Below are 21,364 nucleotides of genomic sequence, written 5' to 3'. Positions count from 1 at the left end.
TTATTATTATTATTATTATTATTATTATTATTATTATTTTAACCACTGTTCCCTCCCTTCCTGTCAAGGGTGATCTATCTTAGGCAAATTTTACACATTTTTATGTCTAAAGGAATCCCTAGCCTTCTCAAAGAGTGCCCAATTGAGTAACCTCTTATCCATCAATACTGCTGGACGTGAAAGATGAAAATGCCTGCATAAATTGATGGAGGCTTCAGTTTCTGACAATATTCCAAAACAGATGTCCAGGAAAGCCTGAAAATGGTAGCTATCAGTTGAAAAATACTAACAATAATCCGTTAAATGCAGGCTGACTTTGAAGAGAAATCCTTAAAGTAGAAATGCCAAGAAAGCTCAAAGCCAGAGAGATAAACCAGCACTGAAACAGGCATTTAAACAGGCCAGGAAGAGAGATAAAATGTAGGATCCAAACAGGGTGGAGATTAGATCGGACTGGATGCAGTAGGGGAAAAAATATCTAGGCTCATGGAGATGGCAAGGACCCAAACCTTGCTCATCCTTGACTCTGAGCAGAGTGGAAATAACTAAAAATATCTCCCTAGAGAATTCCTATCAACACACCTGTACTCAAACAAGTTTAGGACTACAATTTTTTTTTAAGATTTTATTTATTTATTTGTCAGAGAGATAGAGTACAGGCAGGCAGAGCGCCAGGCAGAGGGAGAAGCAGACTCCCTGCGGAGCAAGGAGCCCCATGTGACCCCAGGACGCTGAGATCATGACCTGAGGCAAAGGCAGCCGCTTAACGGACTGAGCCACCCAGGCATACCAGGGCTACAATTCTTAATACAAATGCGGCACATCTCCTCAGAACACACTCAAAGTGGTTTTGCATAATAGTGCCATACAGGTACACAGAGGCAAATGTAAATTCTCTCCAAGGACTTTGGGTTTCAGAGAATCCCCCAGGTAAGTATCTGAGAACCATGAGTTCACAATTTGAATGCATACACATACACACATAACAAGTTACCGTGAATGACAACTGAAAGAAAAAGAAAACTGCAGAGTCAAAGACTGTAAATATTGGAAAGATCAGTCACAGACTCAGAGATGTAGGTACAATATGAAGTTTATCATAAGAAATTAAAAGGAGACAGGGTGTCTGGGTAGCTTAGTCAGTTAAGTATCTGCCTTTGGCTCAGGTCATGATCTTGGGGTCCTGGGATTGAGCCCTGCCCTGGGCTCTCTGCTCGGCAGGAAGTCTGCCTCTCTCTCTCTCTCAATTAAATAAAATCTTTTAAAAAATTGTTTAGACACATAAATCAATGGAACAGAATAGAAAACCCAGAAGTGCACCCTCAACTCTGTCTATGGTCAACTAACCATCGACAAAGCAGGAAAGAATACCCAATAGAAAAAAGACAGTCTCTTCAACAAATGGTGTTGGCAAAATTGGACAGCCACATGCAGAATGAAACTGGACCGTTTCCTTGCACCATACACAAAAACAGACTCGAAATGGATGAAAAGACCTAAATGCAAGACAGGAATCCATCAAAATCCTAGAGGAGAACACGGGCAGCAATCTCTGTGACCTCGGCTACAGAAACTTCTTGCTAGACACATCTCCAAAGGCAAAGGAAACAAAGGCAAAAAATGAACTATTGGGACTTCATCAAGATAAAAAGCTTCTGCACAACAAAGGAAACAGTGGACAAAACCAAAAGGCCAAAAGACAACGAACAGAATGGGAGAAGATCTTTGCAAATGTCTTATCAGATAAAGGGCTAGTATCCAAAAAGCTATAAAGAACTTCTCAAACTCAATACCCAAAGAACAAATAATCTAACCAAGAAATGGGCAGAAGACATTTCTCCAAAAAAGATGTACAGATGGCCAACAGACACATGAAAAAATGTTCAACATCACTCAGCATCAGGGAAAAACAAATCAAAACCACAATGACATATGACCTCACACCAGTCAGAACGGCTAAAATTAACAAGTCAGGAAATGACAAATGTCAGCGAGGATGTGGAGAAAGGGGAACCCTCTTACGCTGTTGGCAGGAATGCAAGCTGGTGCAGTCACTCTGGAAAACAGTATGGAGGTTCCTCAGAGAGTTGAAAATAGAGCTACCCTATGACCCAGCAATTACATTACTGGACATTTATTCCAAAGATATAAATGTCATGATCCAAAGGGGCATCTGCACCCTAATGTTTATAGCAGCAAAGTCCACAATAGCCAAATTGTAGAAAGAATGTCCATCGAAAGATGAATGTATAAAGAAGAGGTTATATATATCTATATCTATATCTAGCTATACACACACACACACACACACACACACACACACACACAATGGAATATTACTCAGTCATCAAAAAATGAAAAATTGCCATTTGCACTGATGTGGATGAACTAGAGGGTATTATGCTAAAGGAAATAAGTCAATCAGAGAAAGACAGTTATCATATGATCTCACTGATATGTGAAATTTAAGAAACAGAACAGATGAATATAGGGGAAGGGAAGAAAAAATAAAACAAGACAAAATCAGAGAGGGAAATAAACCATAAGAGACTCTTAACCATAGGAAACAAAATGAAAGTTGTGAGGGGAGGGGAGAGTGGGAAAGAGGTAACTGGGTGATGGACATTAAGAGGGGCATGTGATATAATAAACACTGGGTATTATATAAGACTGATGAATCACTGACCTCTACCTCTGAAACTAATAATACATTATATGTTAATTAACTGAATTTAAATTTAAAAATTAAATTTAAAAAAAATTGTTTAAAAAGAAATTAAAAGGGGAAACTGGAAGTGTACTGAAAGAAAAACATCAAAAATGATCAAGCACATCTGGGGTGGAAAAAGCAAACAAAACTTTAGAAATAAAAATATGTAATTGAAATGGGATAAAGAATGGAGTGAACCACATACTACACACAGCTGAAGACAATAAATGGAAGACAGGTATGAAGAAATTACCCAGAACACAGCAAAAAGTATTTTAAAAGTGTGATATCCTAAAGAAAAGTTAAGATCAAGGAAGTCTTACAATGTGTCTAGTTAAATTTCCTGAAGGAGATGTTAAAGGGTACAGGAGAAATATACTCAAAGAGATAATGGCTCTTCCAGAATTGAAGATTTTTCAGGTTCAAGAAGCCCAACACATCACAGGCAGGGTAAATGGGGAGAGATGGGGAGAAAAACCCTTTTAAATACATGATAATCCCAAAGCAGAAAAAAATGTAAAAACCTGAGAACACCTAGACAGGAGAGATTACCTATAAAAAAAACAATTAGAGTAACAGCTGACTTTTTGAAAAAGATTTTATTTATTTATTTAAGAGAGAGAGAGCACGTGCTCACAAGGATGGGGATGGGCAGAGGGAGAAGGAAACTCCCATTTAAGCAGGGAGCCCACGGTGGGCTCTCTGTCTAACATGTGCCAGTATAACACAAGTTTTCCGAGATTAAAGTTTTCTATTAAAAAAAAAATAGTTTCCTTAAAAGGAAATAGGAAGCAGAAACCTAGTTGATCTCTTTCCATTTCCACAGAACACCTTCAGGACACCTTCAGGTTTCACCGTGGCCTTAATTAGTCACCTACCAACTAGAAATGAACTTCCCTAGCAGGCATGTTCCCCAAATTCATCTTCTCAGTGCCTGACACTACCTTAAAGCTGGCAAATTTCAACAAAGTGAATTAATCTGGAAGTTGGGGTAAAATAAATACAGATGCCATCTCTTCTTTGAATATAGCTATATCTCTACATGTTAAGAAAAAACATCATAGAGGGACACCTGGGTGGCTCAGTGGGTTAAGTCTCTGCCTTCCGCTTGGGTCATGATCTCGGGGTCCTGGGATGGAGCCCCGCAATGGACTCTCTGCTCGGTGGGGAGCCTGCTTCCCCCTCTCTCTCTCTGCCTGCCTCTCTGCCTACTTGTGATCTCTGTCTGTCCAATAAATAAATAAAATCTAAAAAAAAGGAAAAAACATCATAGAGCACCCTCTCCAAAAGACTTATCTAAAAATCATCAGGAAAGAACTAACCAATACCATGACAATCACCCCTAGGACTGGGCAATGCTATGGAGTAGGAGGGAGCACAATGTTCAAAAAGGGAGTGATATTTGGGTTCAGTGAATCAACACAGTGAAATGCACAGGCACTGAAGATGTTTAACTTCCACCAATTTTTTAAAACTCTGTCATGAATACTCTGTTTTCAATTAAAGAGAGAAAGAGCTAGTTGGTTTTATATTTTTAGGTCTGTCTGCTCTTAGTGGAAGGGGTGGAATATAAATTGGTATAAACCTTGTATAAGCATATAGGGAAGAGGTAGGAACAATACCAAAAAATGTTAAGTTTCCCCAGGAGCTGTGGTATGGCAGAGAATATTTTTATATGAGCACATTACTTTTAGAATACATTTTTTTAAAGATTTTTATTTATTTGAGAAAGAAAGAGAGAGAGAGCATAAGCAGACGGAGCTGCAGGTAGAGGAAGAAGCAGGCTCCCCAGTGAGCAAGGAGCCTGATGTGGGATTTGATCCCAGGACCCTGGGATTGTGACCTGAGTCGAAGGCAGACACTTAATGCACTGAGCTACTCAGGCGTTCCAAGAATACATTTTTATTTTTAAAATAAAAATAGCAAATTCTCTTTTTAAAATTCTGGATTTAAAATTTGTTATCATTCAGCCAAATTAAACAAAACTTTATTTTTTAAATGTTTCCCAAGTAGAATGAACCTGGCTTTTGAAATTCACTATTCCTCCATAATGAGATTATATTATCTACGTATTCCTATGTTGCCCATAGGAGTAAATTTTTTTTAAGATTTTTTATTTATTTATTTGGGAGAATGAGAGAGAACAGACGGAGTTAGAACCCAAGTTGGGGGAGGGGGGCAGAGGCAGAGGGAGCAGCAGACCCCCTGCTCAGCAGGGAGCCCAGGTTGGTCTCTTCCTGAGATCATGACCTGAGCTAGAGGCAGATGCTTAATGGAGCCACCAAGGCACCCTTGCCCACAGGAGTAATTTAAATTAGATTGATCAGAAACAGAATTAAAGCACTATTCCTACCACTACCACCCCAAAAGGACTGAATTAAAATTTTCATCAATTACACTTTGCCAGGTGCCCAAAGAGCTCACCAACTTGTATAAAATGATCAGTTTATAAATGGCTTCTTCTTTACCTAGGGTTAGTGGGCTGTGACATAAACCATTAAGTACTGAAACATAATATTAAAAGAATGTATGTTCTGTTACAATAAGTGATGAATCTAAAATCTTATTTTTTAAAGATTAGGAAACTGAAGTAAAAATACATCTTAATAGCTCTTTTGAAAACTATTAAAATGTACCGTAACTGTGTACATTAGCCCACAGAACCAGGACTTTTTATGAAGGTCTCAGAGCAAACCCTTAATTCACTCACTCACTTAGTCATTCATTCATTCATGCATTCAAAAATATTTATTAAGCACCCACTGTGATCTGTGGCCCTTCTGATACACTGGCAAATTAAAAAAAAAAAACAACAACACCAGAGCCCATGGAGTGTTTACCAACCACAGTGTGCCCAAACAGAAAATCACCGAGTGTCTTCCCTGCTTATCTATATAAATAACCTTTTGGGAAACAAAGAGCACCCCACACAGTCACACATTCCTCAGAACATCATCTCTGGGTATATCCCCCAAGGACAGGCTGCCAGGGCAGCAGCTTAGCTGAGGGCTTCAGCTCCTGCCTTGCAAACTGGGCCACTCGACTTGGGCCCCACCCAACCTGTGCTGGGCTGCGCAGAGGTCCCAGAACTGGTATCAATATTCAGACTCCCTCTGCGTGAAAGCCAGTGGGCTGTTGCTTAGCTCTAAGGCGCTTTACATACAGGGCCCCAGGAAGAGCTCACAGGTATCAGAGCCAAAGACACACATACTCCATGATTTCTCTCCTGGGCAAAGGCCCCCCGAGAGGAAGGTATGAATTAAGTGACAAGGATACACACACAGAGTATTCACAGCAGCAACATTCTCAACAGCCAAAACCTGCAAGCGACCCAAATATCTATCAAGAGCAGAACAAAGAAATCATAATATATTATTAAAATGCAATATTACACTATAATGAAAACAAATTAGAGCCCCACATGCCACAACACAGATGCAACTCAAACAGAATGCTGAGTGAAAAACATCCTAGAAGAATGTGCAGAGCCTAATGCCATTTTTATATCGTTCAGAAAGCAAACAGTGTTTCATAATGTGAACATGTTCAACACTACTGCATTACACACTCAAGAATAGTTAAGATGTTGGGGCGCCTGGGTGGCTCACTCGGTTAAGCGTCTGCCTTTGGCTCAGGTCATAATACCAGAGTCCCAGGATTGGGGCCCGTATGGGGCTTCTGGCTCAACAGAGAGCTGGCTTCTCCCCCCACCCCTCACCCTGCTCGTGCTCTCTCTCTCAAATAAATATTTAAAAATAAAAAAATTAAATAAAACAGAGAACAGTTAAGATGCTAAGTTTTATTTTCTGTGGGTATTTTTTTTAACCACAATAAAGAAAAAGCAAGGAAACGTATTTTTTCTGTAGGGGTATTTTGTTTAGGGATGCCTGTGTGTATGTGTGCAGTAAAACTATGAAGAAAAAAAAGCAAGGGAATGAAAACCACAAACTTCAGGATGCAGTGAGCTGGGGAGGAGGCAGAGGGAGAAAGGATTTTGTATCCATCTCGTAGGCTCCATGGGTGGGTATGATAGGCTCAAGGTCACCAGTATTACATAATTCTTTATGTGCACCAAACATTTTATAAGTTCAAAAACAGGGTGCGGGGGGCATATGAGTGAATTTCAAGGTGCACCTGATTCCTAGACAGGGACCTTATACCAAATATTATTTAAGCCCAGACTCTACAAAATAAAAGGGCAGAACAAAGTGTGATCACTTGACGGGAAAAGGGAAAGACAGGGTGGTGGTAATAATTTGAAAAATGCACGGAAGGCCCATGAGGGAGAGATCATTTAGCTCGGCGCGAGCAGTAGGGTGCACAACTCCTGGGTCTCCTTTCCACCCCAGTCAACACCCCATGCACCAGAAGCATCTTCTTCAGTGCACTGTTCCCAGCCCCTCCTCACTTAACTGTGTTAAGTGTAACTCCTCTGATATTATAACGAGTCATTCCTAGACAATGTGGAAAGTTAAAGGGAGCTAATTTTCTACAATAAATAAAAAACTGTGTTTAACACACAGTATTTACATGAAGAATGAAGAGAAAGGAACAAAGACAAATAGTTCAATTTGATATGTCTCTTACAAAATATCCTCAAGTCGTTTTTTCCCTCTGAAATATCTTCGCCCAACAGGTAAAATCCTACATTTTACATAAACATGTTAAAAACCAACTAGAGGGCAGATAACTAGAAGTCTTCACTGCCTCTACTCCCCCAACAGGCAGCTTTTAGGCTTTCTGTCCACAAAGTGCTGTTTCCCGGAGATGGAAGCCATAGCTAAAGCTAAAGATTATTCAAACTCAGCCCATAAGAAGCTACCTGATAAAAACCGCAAGCCATAAAGATAAACACTCATATATTACAGAGGTACTTACTGTTCAGAGTCTAAGAGGAAAAAAGAACATGTGAGAAACTGTTTCCTATAATTTCAGAACCTAGCTATAAGAATAAGGATTTCTGTAGAACAAGGAAGCAAAAAGTTTTACCCCAAAACAAGAAATTCCCAAACCCAAACATCTTCTACGAGGCAGTGTAATTAAGTCATTCCCGGGAAGCCACACAGTGCTCGCAGACTCCCAACACATGGAAAACAGCAGCCTTTGATCCGTAAGTCCCGTAAGAGGCTATCAGTTTCACACGTCTGCTAAAAATAAGCCAAGTATTTTTAAAACCCACCACTGACTACACGCCGTATGTCACAATTTGTTACTGAAAGCTGCCAGAAGCGCAAATAAATCCGAAGAGAAAGGAGTCACTGTGAGAAAGCTTTTGCTCCCCAACCACTTCCCACAAAGAAAAGCTGGGAAAGGAAAGGGGGGAGAGCTTGCAGAGGGACTCACATGGCTTTTCAATCTCCCCAACTTTTTAACAGCCTGGATCCACATCCTCTGGAGGACCTGAGCCGTCTTCATGGCCTCTGGGGACTAATCGGCCAGGCCACTGCCTACACCCCAGGCTGCTCACCCATTGCCATCACTCCACGTGGTTACGTAAGGCGGATACAATAGTGGCCCACATTCCCAGCAAATCCTGTTGTCATCTCGCACAGTGACACATCCATACAGCAGGGACACCGGAACGTTTTGAAAAGCACCACTTGTGAGGGAAAAAAAGAAAGCAGTGGGGATTTACACCACTTGAACAGCTTTCTTTCCCTCCCTCTCTCCCGTGCAAGGGAACGAGAGAATCGGAGCAAATATTCTTGTCAGACATAGAGAGTGACTCAGTATCGAAGTAGAAATTACTAATCAAATAGGACATTTTGGAGCAAAACTCTGGAAATGAACATTTAGAGAAGTGTTTATTTATACAGACCCTCCCCTGCACACATACACAAAACATGTAAGCTGGCTAGAAATGAACAGGTAATGTTTCAGGTAATGGAATTGCTGATATTACATAGAAATTAGAGGTCTGAAGATAAGATGTTTCACATCCTTGGAGATAAGAGGTCTGTAGGCGTGAGGAAACTTGGAGCCAACTGGGGGACAGAGTGCTCACTCAGCAGAGTCTTCTCTTCTCCCTAACCTCTCTGTAAATTTAGCAGATAAAAGAATAACAAAGAGCCGCACCACCCGTTTCTGTTTTTACCGAGGGTGGGGGGTGGCGGAGAGTAAAAAGTACATTTTAGGGTTTTGGACATCTAGAAAAGACTTTATGGGATGCCTGGGGTTTCAAGTTGGGTTTGGGATTTCAGAAGCATGGTCTTGGGGATCCAGTCGTCATTCTTGCTACTACTGTGCATGTTACACAGGGGGTCACAGCAAGCAGTCTGTTCAGTGGGAATAGTGCACCCTCCGAACCGATTGATAAATATGGACCATGAGATAGAGACCACACAGGAAACAACGTGAAGCAGAGGCAGAAAGGGAAGGCGTAAAGGCAGAAGATCTGCAGAGCAGTCTCTGTTCTGTCACTTAGCTGTGGCCTTAGATAATGTGTCTCCTTCTTTAAAAATGGGGACAATACCGCCTGCACCTCAGAGGGCCACCCTCAGTCTGAAATGAAATAACCTCTACAAAGGGCGCATGCTGAACAGCACTCAAAAAAATGTTCAGGCCTTTCCTTTAAGCTTTTCACAAGCGTTAGGACAGCAAAATAGAGTAGGAAATGAGAAAAAGTTTGCTTCAAATCTTACACTGACAAAGGCAGGAAATACAACGACACGTACTCAGCAGAGCTGTGCGGGTGGAGGCAGGCTCCCGACACACCCGCCAGGCTCATCCCAGGCCTCACTGGCTCACTGGGCCCCCAGAGCAGAGGAGCACAAGAACGGAGGCAACGAGGGAAGGCACCAGCAGCTCCCTCCTTGCCTCTGACAGTCCTTCTGAACATACTTTAACTTCCCTGATGAGGAAATAAATACTTCTTTCCCTAATTTATGCATACTGCCCAGAAGTCACAGGCATCCTACCACTTAAGAATCCCAGATTCTTGTACAGTGATTTCCAGAAGTCACAGTTTCTGCCCTAATTCTTTTAATTGTGCTTTAAAAAAAAATGCATAACAGAATTACCATCTTAATCATTTCTAAGTGTACAGTTCAGTAGTGTTAAGTACTTCACATTGCTGGGCATCCAGTCTCCACTACTCATCTTGCAGGACAGAAACTCTACACCATTAAACAACTCCCCATTGCCCCCTCCTCCCAGCCCTGGTAACCACCATTATACTTTCTGTTCCTGTGAGTCTGACTACTAGATATTGCACGTAAGTGGAGTCTCACAGTGTTTGTCTTTTGTGTGGGACATACTGCACTTAGTATAATGTTCTCCGTGTTCATTCTTGTAGCATGCATCAGAATTTCCTTCCTTTTTAAGCCTAAATAATATTCCGTTGTATGTGTATACAGCATTCTGTTTATCTACTCATCCACGGATGGACACTTGGGTTACTCTCACCTCTTGGCTATGGTGAACAGTGCTGCTGTGGAACATGGGTATGCAAATACACTATCACTAATTCTTCACTCATTCAATCAGCAAATATTTACCAAGGGCCACCTACTAGACTCTGAGGACGAAATGATACAGATACAGCACTGGGGGGCCTGGCGGGCTCAGCTGAAAGAGCATGTAACTCTTAATCTTGGGATTGTGAGATCGAGCCCCATGTTGGGCACAGAGATTATTAAATGAATGGATGGATGGATAAATAAAGAGCATGGCATTTAGAGATATGTCACTGCCCTCAGGAAGCTCGGCAAGAGTCAGTACCTGACTGGGGACGGGGGGAGGTTCCCCTTAAGTGACACTAAGATAAGGTCTGAAGAATGAATGGGATTGGGGTAGGGGGTGGGGTTGTACAGGATGCCAACAACAGCACAGAGCAAAGACCCTGAGAAAGAAAAAGTGGTGTGGAGAGTGGCTTTCGGAACCACTGGGCCTTTCCCTAGAAGTTGTTCTACCTAGGGCATCAAAAGGACATTTTGTGGTAGAACACCTGCCTCAAAGAGAAGACCTCAAGTTTAACAATTTACCTTCCCCAAGATTTCTAACCTCCACATTCATATACTTGACAAACATTTACTGAACAGCAGCCTGTGGACTGAAAGACAAATTACCCAAAGTCACTGTGCAAGGCAGTCATAGCAGGACAGTAAGTAGGACAGTACACAGTAAGGACAGCTCAGTGCTGCTTACTGCCACAGCAGATGAAGATAAAGGCTCACTGTCTGCGTTGGTGGGAGATAAGCCAAGTCCTTCCCTCACAGGAAGGATTTTAATGGGAAAAATAATAAATAAACATATATTATAATCACAAGAGCAGTAAGTGCCACAGGCTATGATACTGGAAAGCACTAATCCTAAAAAAATCGGAACCGTTCTCCAAGGAGAAGGAACAGAAGTGCAAAGGCCCCAAGGTGAGAAAGAATCTGGTTATGTTCACGGAAGGAAAAAGGCCGTGTGGGGCTGGAGCAAGGTGACTGATGAGGTAACGGCAGTTACAAAGACCATACCCCTCTCTTGTCTTATGAAATCGGTCTTATTTTAATGGTGGTAAAGGATTTAGTAAAAATTCCAATCGCTGGGCACAATTTCAAGACGCCTATCAAAGAAGTAGGCAGGAACCCTATTTCCCAGGAAAGGCAGAAAATGAGCTCCACTCTTTCCCTTTGGGGCACCTGGCTGTGGTCTCTCAAAGTAAACCCTTCCTTATAACAGTAAACTAGCCAGCAATGAATTAACTCTTCAAGTAATTTTTGGTTTGCCAAAAAAATTGTCCATCATTTATTCCAGAAGTATTTCACTTTCCGATGGGATAACAAGGCAGTCCCTGGCTCCTTACCTTCCCTTCACAGCTCCAGAGGGTAAGTGCTCACAGCACACACCTTAGAATGTTTACAGTTAAGAAGAAATAACATACACAAGTTGTAAGAGGGATTCCTGACAGGTCCTCAGAATTCATGATTAGATTCCAGGCCCACTGCTGAAAGGTACCAGGGTTTACTGAGGTGTTTTTAGTTTTTTTCAAACCCATCACCCTTTATTTACCTAAGGGAAAACTTCAGTCTGCATTAAAATAAAGAAAGAATTGGGAGACAACAATGGTATGACGGTATGCCTGGGGACCCCACTGTTGTTTAGAAAGCAGCTGTGCTGAAATGCAAAGAGCAATGAACCTAGACTCCAAGAAGACACCTCCAACCAAGACTCTGACCCTCCAACCCACCCATGACCTTGGGCACATGGGGAATTCTGTTGCCATTTGATACAAATAAGAAATGAGTATCACTGTCTACTTCATAGGGTGAAATGAAGCAAACTCCTGTGGAAAGCAGTCTGTTAAATCCAGGCCAACAAACCTCGAAGTGGGAGGCAGGGTCTTCATGAATATACCCCTGGGTATTCTGCCACATAGTGTTCAAGTAAGAGCTCTGCAGGCCATCCCACATACCTGGTCCAGGCTCTGCTCTCTACATGCTGTGCAAGCTCTGTGACCTTAAGCAGTTCACTTGGTGAGGCTCAGTGGCCTCATCTGTAAAACAGGACACACAATATCTACCCTGTTATAAATGTAAGGACTAAATGAAGCAGCATTTGGAAAAGCCTGGCTCAGTGCTCATCACTGAATTAGCACCCTCAATAAAGGTACCCACCAAAGGCACTGCAGCAACAATGTAACCAGATCACTCCCAAGTAAGAACGGCCTGTTTTCTGTCTCCTGGAGGAGTACAGTCTAGTAGGTAAGAACATATCATGTACGTGGAGAGAACTGGAAGTATATGTCCACACAAAAACTGTACACAAATGTTCACAGCAGCATTATTTGTCATAGCAAAAAAGTGGGAACAATCCAGATGACTATCAGTCGATAAATGGGTGAGCCAAATGTGGTCTATCCATACAATGAACTAGTGTCTGGCCATGAGGAATAAGGTACCAATACACGCTGTGCCACAGATGAATCTTGTAGACAATGTAAGAAGCCAGACAGATGCAAACAGACAAATACTGTATAGGATTCCATTTACATAAATGTCTAGAAGAGGCAAATCCAGAGACCAAAGCAGATCAGTGGCTGCCTAGGAGTAGTTATTCAGGGAGAAATGGGGGTGATTTAACTAATAGGTATGGGAATTACTTTTTGCAGTGATAAAGATGTTCTAAAATTGATATGGTGGGGGTTGCACAAGTCTGTGAATATATTAAAAACTACTGAATTGTACATTTTTATTGTATGGTATGTGAATTATATCTTAAAAAAGGCATTTTTTTTAAGGGATGCATCATGGATTCCATAATCAGAAAGTGGAGATTCTGGTCTCTACTAACCACTTAACTCAAGCAAATTACATTAACTTGTCTTTGCTTAAGTTTCCCCAACTGTAAACCTTTCTAGGCTTGTTACAAGAATTTAAGCCGACAATGCACGTGGAGATCTCGGGGTAGTGCCTGACACATAGTAAATTCTCCATCATTTTTAGCTATTACCAATATCATAATTATTAGATTCCTCTTACAGAAAAGAAGACTTAAGTCAGAGAAGTAAAGTAACTTGCTGAAGTTCATACAAGTAAAACGTGACAGAGAACAGATTCTAACCCAGGTCAGTGTGGCTGCAAAGCCTGTATCTTTTCCACTGAAAAACACTGCCTTTTTCCCTGTACACTGATGGAGCCTTTCAGAAACTACTGTGATCAGTTCCTGGCCTTAAACCCGAAAGGAAAAAAAAAAAAAAAGGGAGGCGGCCACAGCCGCAGCCATGGTTGTTGGCTTGGCGCTAGACCAGCAGTGGATCCAGTCGCTCTGACAAGCCTGATGCTCATTTCCAAGTAGCTGGTCTGGGTCCAGTCAACCTGGCTCAGCAGCTCTTCGGAGTGACTGCAAAACCGTGGTGACTTGGGAGGGAGAGGGTGCAGGAAGGGAACCGGGGCAGACTTCATTTCTGGCTCTTTGAACAGCCAGCTAGGTGTAAGTTCCCTAGAGCTGCACCTCTGTGAACACATGTGTAAACCAGGGGACCCAAAACACCTCATCACTGACTGAATATTAAAAAGCGCCAGACAGGGGCGCCTGGGTGGCTCAGTGGGTTAAAGCCTCTGCCTTCGGCTCAGGTCATGATCCCAGGGTCCTGGGATCGAGCCCCGCATCGGGCTCTCTGCTCAGCAGGGAGCCTGCTTCCTCCCCTCTCTCTCTCTGCCTGCCTCTCTGCCTACTTGTGATCTATGTCTGTCAAGTAAAGAAATAAAATCTTTATAAAAAAAAAAAAAAAAAAGCGCCAGACATTGTATCAAGTGTTTAATGACTGTTAACAATTAACCCTTCCAAAAACCCAACTCCTCCCTTTTTTACTTATGCAAATATAAGGTCTGATGAGCCATGAAACAAAGAATTGGTAAGTTGCACTTCACTAAAATTACAAACTTCTGCTCTGTGAATGACAATGAAAAGACTAACCAAAAACTAGGAGAAAATACTTGCAAAGATGTCCGATAAAGAACAATTATCAGACAATGCATTCAAAAACCTCTGAAAACTCAACAGTAAGAAAACTACCTGATTAGAAAACAGGCCCAAGACCTCAACAGACACCCCACAGATGGCAACTAAGTATATGAAAGATGTTTAACATACTATGTTGTCAGGGGTACGCAAATTAAAACAAGGAGAAACCACTACATAGTAGAAGGGCCAAAATCTGGAACAATGACAACACCACATGCGATGACGATGTGGACCAGCAGGAGCTGGCGAGAATGCGGCAACAGGGCGACCACTCTGGAAGACATGGCAGTGGCTTCTTTAAAAACCAAACATACTCTCTGCGGCGCCTGGCCGACTCAGTTGGTGCAGTGCGTGACTCTTGATCTCGGGGTTTTGAGTTTGAACCCCATGCTGGGTGAAGAGATTATTTAAAAATAAAATCTTTTGGGCGCCTGGGTGGCTCAGTGGGTTAAAGCCTCTGCCTTCGGCTCTGGTCATGATCCCAGGGTCCTGGGATGGAGCCCCACATCCGGCTCTCTGCTCAGCAGGGAGCTGGCTTCCTCCTCTCTCTCTCTGCCTGCCTCTCTGCCTACTTGTGATCTCTGTCTGTCAAATAAATAAATAAAATCTTTTTAAAAAAAAACCTTTAAAAATAAAACCTTTAAAAAAAAAAAACAAAGAAAAAAAACCCAAATATATTCATCACACAATCCAGCACTCGTGGTCCTTGGTATTTACCCAAACGAATTATAAGCTTATGTCCAAACAAAACAGATGTTTATAGCACCTTTATTGAGAACTGCCAAAAACTTGGAAGCAGCCAGCATGTCCTTCGGTAGGTGAGTGGATGACTAAACATGCGACGCGTCTCAACAATGGGATGTTACTGAGCACTGAAAAGAAAGAAGCTATCAAGCCATGAAGAGACATGGAAGAAACTGAATGCATCTTACTAAGTGAAAAAAGCCAACCTGACCGGGCAGTATCCTGTTTGATTGAAACATACGGCCTTCTGGAAAAGGAAAACTATGAAAACAATAAAATGATCAGTGGTTGCCAGGGTTAGAGAACACAGGCAGAGCACAGACGATTTTTTTAGGGCAGTAAAAATACTCTTATGATGCCATAATGATAGATGCATGTTATTATACATTTGTCCAAATCCACAGAAGGTACAACACCAAAAGTGAGCTGTGGAGTGTGGACGTCGGGTGATAGTGATGTGTCAGTGTAGGTTCGTCAACTGTAACTCATGTGCCGCTCTGGTAGGGAGTACCGATGATGGAAGGCTTTACCCTGGTAGGTCCAGGGGACAGATGGGAAATCTCTGTACCTCCCCCTCAGTCTGGCTGTGAATTTTATTTACACTGCTCTAAAAATATATATATTAAAAGAAAAAAAATGTGTATATATATGTATATAAATATAAAGAACTTTCACACAGTTCCACAGCTAGTAGGTGGCTGATCACAGTCTGAGTTAGATCTGCATGAGTCCAACTTTAATAAGATATATGGGGGGGTTGGGATCAGCAGATCAGATAATTACGTTTCAGACCTCTATGTTCATAGTGCTGATACACTGAGCTATGAAGTATAATTGTAATTTAAACAGACCATTCTTATTTGTAATTACATAGGAACCATTAATAAGCCAAAAAAGGAAGGTGCTAATTTGGCAACAGGGACATAGCCCTGTCTAACTCTATGATTTTGAATCCAACTAAGCCCATACAATATTAAAACACAGCTTCACTTAAAAAAAAAACAAACACATATACAAACCACCACCCCATGATAGGTACCAAGATAAAGAAAATTATAAACTGCTTTGTCAAAAGGCAGGTTAGAAAACCAGTTATTATAGTGCTCAGCTAAATCCTGCTAGCAGGGTTGGCCCTAATGAAACACAGAATAAACTGTCCCTCCCAGACCCAAGGCACCATCACAGGATGGGTCACACAGAAAAGAGTGACACAATGCTTCCATCACCACAGATCAATATCCCTAGTTAATCCCCAGAAAGCCAGTTAGCCTTACAGAGTCTGAAGTCTCAAAGCAAGCCTTTTCTATCAGAATCAGGAAATAAATGCAGGAATTTAAAAGACCTCATGTTTAGATATTGTACTGCCAACACTTGGGAGCTTATTAGAAATGCTGAATCCTGGAGTGCATGGGTGGCTCCACCAGTTAAGCATCTGCTCAGGTCCTGATCCTGGGGTCCTGAGATCAAGCCCCACATTGGGCTCCCTGCTGAGAGGAGCTTTTTACCTCTCCCCCTTCATGCTCTTTCTTGCTCTCTCTCTCTCACAAACAAATTCTTTAAAAAAAATAAAATTAAATTTAAAAAAGCTGAATCCTAAAAACCTACCTTGGACCTGTTTTTTTACCTTAGACCTGTTGAAAAGAGTATGTATTTTACCAAGAGCCCCCATGTGATGAAAGTGCACACAGAAGTTAAAGAAGCACTGGTCTAACAGTATCTCCAAGAGAACTCTGAGCTGTCATGATAATGTTCTGTACCTGTATTGCCCAATATAGTAGCCATGTTGAGCATTTGAAATGCAGCTACTGCAATTAAGAAACTAAATGTTTAACTTAAAATTATAAATAGCCACATTTAGCATCTAATTTGTTAACCACATCCCTAGCAGTCATTTAATGTTTCCATCTTTTTTTGGCTACCTTAACTAATACTGTGGCAAAACTGTAGTGCCTGGAGACCTCTCCATATTTTGCAGTATTTCTGAATTGAACACCACTAACATTTCCAAGCATCTTCATATGTACTGACCCATAACTTTTTTTTTTTTTTTAAGATTTATTTATTTGTCAGAGGGAGAGAGGAGAGAGAGAACACAAGCAGAGGGAGAGGGAGAAGCAGATTCTCCACTGAGCAGAGAGCCCAATGTGGGGCTTGATTCCAGGACCTGGGGATCATGACCTGAGCCAAAGGCAGATGCTTAATCCACTGAGCCACCCAGATGCCCCCCCCCTTTTTTTTTGCCCTTAACGTAGATTTATTTAATTAAACTTCCTTTCTTTATAAGACACATTTTTGATACTTTGAAAACACTAATTTAGCCAGTTCTCAATATGAGACATAATAATTCTATATTAAACCATTAATCTATGAATAAGATTTAAAAGCTTACAATTTATGGTTTGAACAGCATATGTATTTATTATACATTTAAAATATCAAACTTGATAACTGAAAGTGTGCTTGAATGGTACATTTAGCACAGTGTGCATCTCATGGAATCAAGAGAGAAAAACAACTCTCGGTTGCACTAGAACACACTCCATTAAGAGGAGGGGGCAGCAAAGACCAGAGACAGGAAGGGGAAAGGTGAGGTTTCCTGCATCCACCTCCCACACTGAGGCAAAGTGGAAGACCAAGCCAACCTATTAAAAATACTGAAAATGCAAATCAGCAAGCCTTACTAATAACTTTGACTTAATAATAAAACACAGATGAAACTTAATCAAGTTATACAAAAATAGTGGGCTTCTCCTACTGTTCTCTTCTCATGACAAAATATAGTAAATAAGAAGTTAAGATGTTTGAAACAGTTTTGTTTCTAAACTTAGGAAAAAATCTCATTCTTTGGTATAATATGGTGTCATTATTACATAAGCTGAGCTAAACTGAGTCCATACTATACTGTGTAGTTACCCCCTCCCCCACTCCACACCATTCCTTTATTGGTTGACATGGGAAATTTCACATATGGGTCAACATTTCTTTAAATTCTGAAGTCAGCAATGTTGAGCTCCTCTCAGAAAAACCCAACTCTGCCTAGTAACAGAAACTACTGGTAGAAACTGTATGCGATCTTAAAGCATAAAAAGGTACCCAAGATTTCCCTTTTGTGGAGCTGGTGACGGTCAGGAAATCAGAAAAGGCCACTGTGTAGTAACAGACAAAATCCACTAGGTGGCACAATGATGCAAAAATAAAAAGAATAGTTTCCCTTCGAATTTAAAATTTCAAAATAAATGCCATTTAGAGGAAACTGGCAATGAACTTCAATAATTACAATAAAATCCTGCCACTACAGCTTTTATAAGAGGCAAGATAAATTTGAAAGTGGGGGGGGCGCTAAAAGTAGAAATAACACTTTTATTTGTCATTCATTAACATTATATAACACCCTACAAAGTTGCTAACCTGGCTCCGGGTGCTGTAGGATAGTCAAAAGAATTTAAGCCATCTGGAAAGCAGAAGATAGCACTTTCTAACTGTTAATCACTAGATGTAAGTAGTACAGAGGAACATAATTTCTAGAAGACAGACCTACACGACACTTTATTTATCAAGCACCTCTTTCATAGCAGGATTTGTGCTCAGCACTTGAGATTAAACAATGAGGATAACAAACACAGCCCTGCCTTCAGGGAGCTCAAAGACTAGTGAAGGTCAATGTAAATCAAGGAGTCAGTCAGCAGCTGCAGAACTAAAGCTGGAAAGTGCTAGGAAGGGAAAGCACACACAGGTCTAGAACAGAAAGGACTGGTGTCTTCGGAAGATCAAGGAAGGCTCTCCTTAGTGACTCTGTGGAAGTAGGGTATGCAGATTCCTGAGGACGGGCAAACAAGAGACACCGCATCTGGGGCACAGAGGCAGGTGGGAAAGCCTGGGACTCAGGAAGGATCTTGGTCTCATCTGTGAGTAAGTCAAAATCTGAGGCAGGTCAATGAGAGGTAGATTTGTATTTTTATACATTTGAATCTAAATTCCTTATTTTACTGAGAGCCAGAGAAGAAAAGTAAGCCTAGGTGGACAGCCCCAGCAGACTACTGGCCACAGAAGTTGGGAAAGAGGAGGACAGGGGAGCCTGACACTGATTTCTACGTGCAGTAATGGCTCCTCAGGGCAGCTGAAGCCAAGAGGCCCACCCAAGGATTTAAGCTCTGGTCAAGATCCCCTTCTACGGTGAGGAAAGACCGAAGTGAACTATAATTTCCAAGCCAGGTTCCAAAGACATGGCTGCAGTCTTATTACTGAGGAGTGGGCAAGAAAAAGGGGTCTGGGAAACAGAATAACACACTAAGCTCTCTCTAGCTGTTCTACTTGGTAAGTCACTCAAGTCCCTAGTCTGTCGCTAACTGAGCATCTTGGCTGATAATACCCATCTCCCAGGGTTTTTGTGAAGACTGAGAATTTTATGTGGGAGCTTTTATAAACCCTGAAGTACCACACAAGAGGGGTGTTTCCTATATTAAGTAAGCCCCACCCTTAAAAAGGGCAGTATGGTGTAAGTTTAATAAGATTTAAAAAATAGACTGCACTCAACATTTAAGTGTCTGTGTACCAGGCTCTAAAAACAAAGACCGAACAACATAGGACACAGTCCCCACCCTCAAGGGATGCTTGTTTTTAGGATGTAGGAAGGCCTGGAATAGTACAGAGAACAATGAAAGTAAATGCTTAAGAGCTGAGGTGTCAGTCACTGGTAGCAGTCCAAAGCCTTTCCAAATCTCCTAAGCTGGGGGAACATCATTAACTCCTTTTCTGTATTACATTTCTTCAAGACTTTTAACCCATGATGGCGTTTTATTATAATTTTGAAGGTTTCCCTGACAGGAAAGAACGGATGCTTGGAACTGAAAGAGTCAACAATGTAGAAACACAATAAATGGTACTGTCCCAAGGCTGGAATCCAGGGAAATCAGACCATCCAAAGCACAGACAGAAATGTTTCATCGTAGAGGGACATTTCAGTTTCGTGGCCTTTTTCTATTTTTCTACATCCTAAAGACAAAATGTGCTTTGAAGTATATTTTCTCCACAGTTTCTTGTGTTTATGTTACTGCTTAACTCGGAGGAAGTCTACACTCAAAACTTGTGAACTGGCCCCTGTTATCCGTCACCTTCCTGGACTAAAACCAGGAAGCAAAGTAGCCCAACCCCTTCTCTCTTTCACTTTCCCACAGCCAAGAAGGATGTCAGACAACAGTGTCCTTATGAAGCGAGACTCTTTCACAAGTCAGCATTCTGACATACTTATTTCCAGATAGCAGAATGGGCTAGAAACCCAAGCCTCCTGCTTCTGGAAGTTCTAAACCATGGCCCAGCAAATGTTTTCTTAAAGGGCCACATAGTATATTTTTTAAGCTTTGGAATATTTATTACATAAATACTTACATAAGCAATTTAAAATGTACCCATTTAAAAAGGTAAGGACAATTCTTTGCTAGTAAGCAGGGAAAAGTAAAAACAAAAAAACATCCAACCAAACAGGCAGCTGACTATAGTTTGCCATCCCCTAGTCTAAACTCATGCAAAATTCAGTAATGACCTACTGACGTGCAGGTGTCTGTTCACCAAGACACAATCTTCACCTGCAAGGTGCTCACACTGGTACAGAGGGAGGGACACATACTTCCTGATTCTTGCTTTCCTTCACCTTGGCTTTCACTGTAATCTTCAATAAATCTTCGGGCTGCTCTTAGCATCCAGTCACTATTGAGGGATAATCCCATTCTGTTTGCTTATTTCTTTACTTTTCTTTTTTTAATTAATAAGGTGTTAGTTCTGAGTGGGTACATAATCTGAAAGTTAGGTCAATTCAAAGTAAACTATACTTGGTTTTGGTAGCAAAAGAACTTCCCTGGTTATAATTTACCTAAGCTAAATTCTGAACTTGTTCACAATTTCCAATCACATACCACAGGGGAAGCTGGCCTAAGATCAAAATCTCGCTTCAGATAATCCTCAAAGTAGATCATTAACTACATGTGTTAGTATTATCCACATTGAGCAAGACACAAGAAAGAACCGTATGTTAGACAACAAGAAGTAAAAACCTCAGTTCCTGATCTCAAGCTGGAATGCTCTCTGTGCACCCTCAAAAAGAGATAACCAGGACGTGGTGCCCACAAAGCAAAGGGACACTTGGGTGACTCAGTCGGTTAAGCGTCTGTCTTCAGCTCAGGTCCTGGGATTGGGCTCCTTGCACAGCAGGAAACCTGTTTTTCCCTCTGCCTGCTACCCTCCTTGCTTGTGCTCACTCTCACTCTTTCTTTCTCATAACTAAACAAAATCTTTTTAAAATTTTTGTTTAATTTTTTTTTCAAGAGAGGGTGTAAACACTGCAAGTTCCCATTCATTGTCCACCCTGAAGTCTGACTTAGAATCTGGTCAGAATTACATAGCTAGCATTATTGTGGCTGACAGTGTAGGACCAAGAATTAACACTTCAAATAGTATCAGCTTCAA

General features: G+C 41.4%; 1 protein-coding gene across 3 annotated transcripts in view; it reads right to left on the bottom strand.

The window, feature by feature from the left end:
* The window catches only part of TJP2 (tight junction protein 2), an 88,569-nt gene that overhangs the window by 34,736 nt on the left and 32,469 nt on the right, over positions 1-21,364 (bottom strand). The window lies entirely within an intron of this gene.

This window comes from Martes martes (assembly GCF_963455335.1).
Source record: "Martes martes genome assembly, chromosome: 12".
NCBI classification, from domain to species: Eukaryota; Metazoa; Chordata; class Mammalia; order Carnivora; family Mustelidae; genus Martes; species Martes martes.
This window is presented reverse-complemented; position numbering and strand designations above follow the sequence as displayed.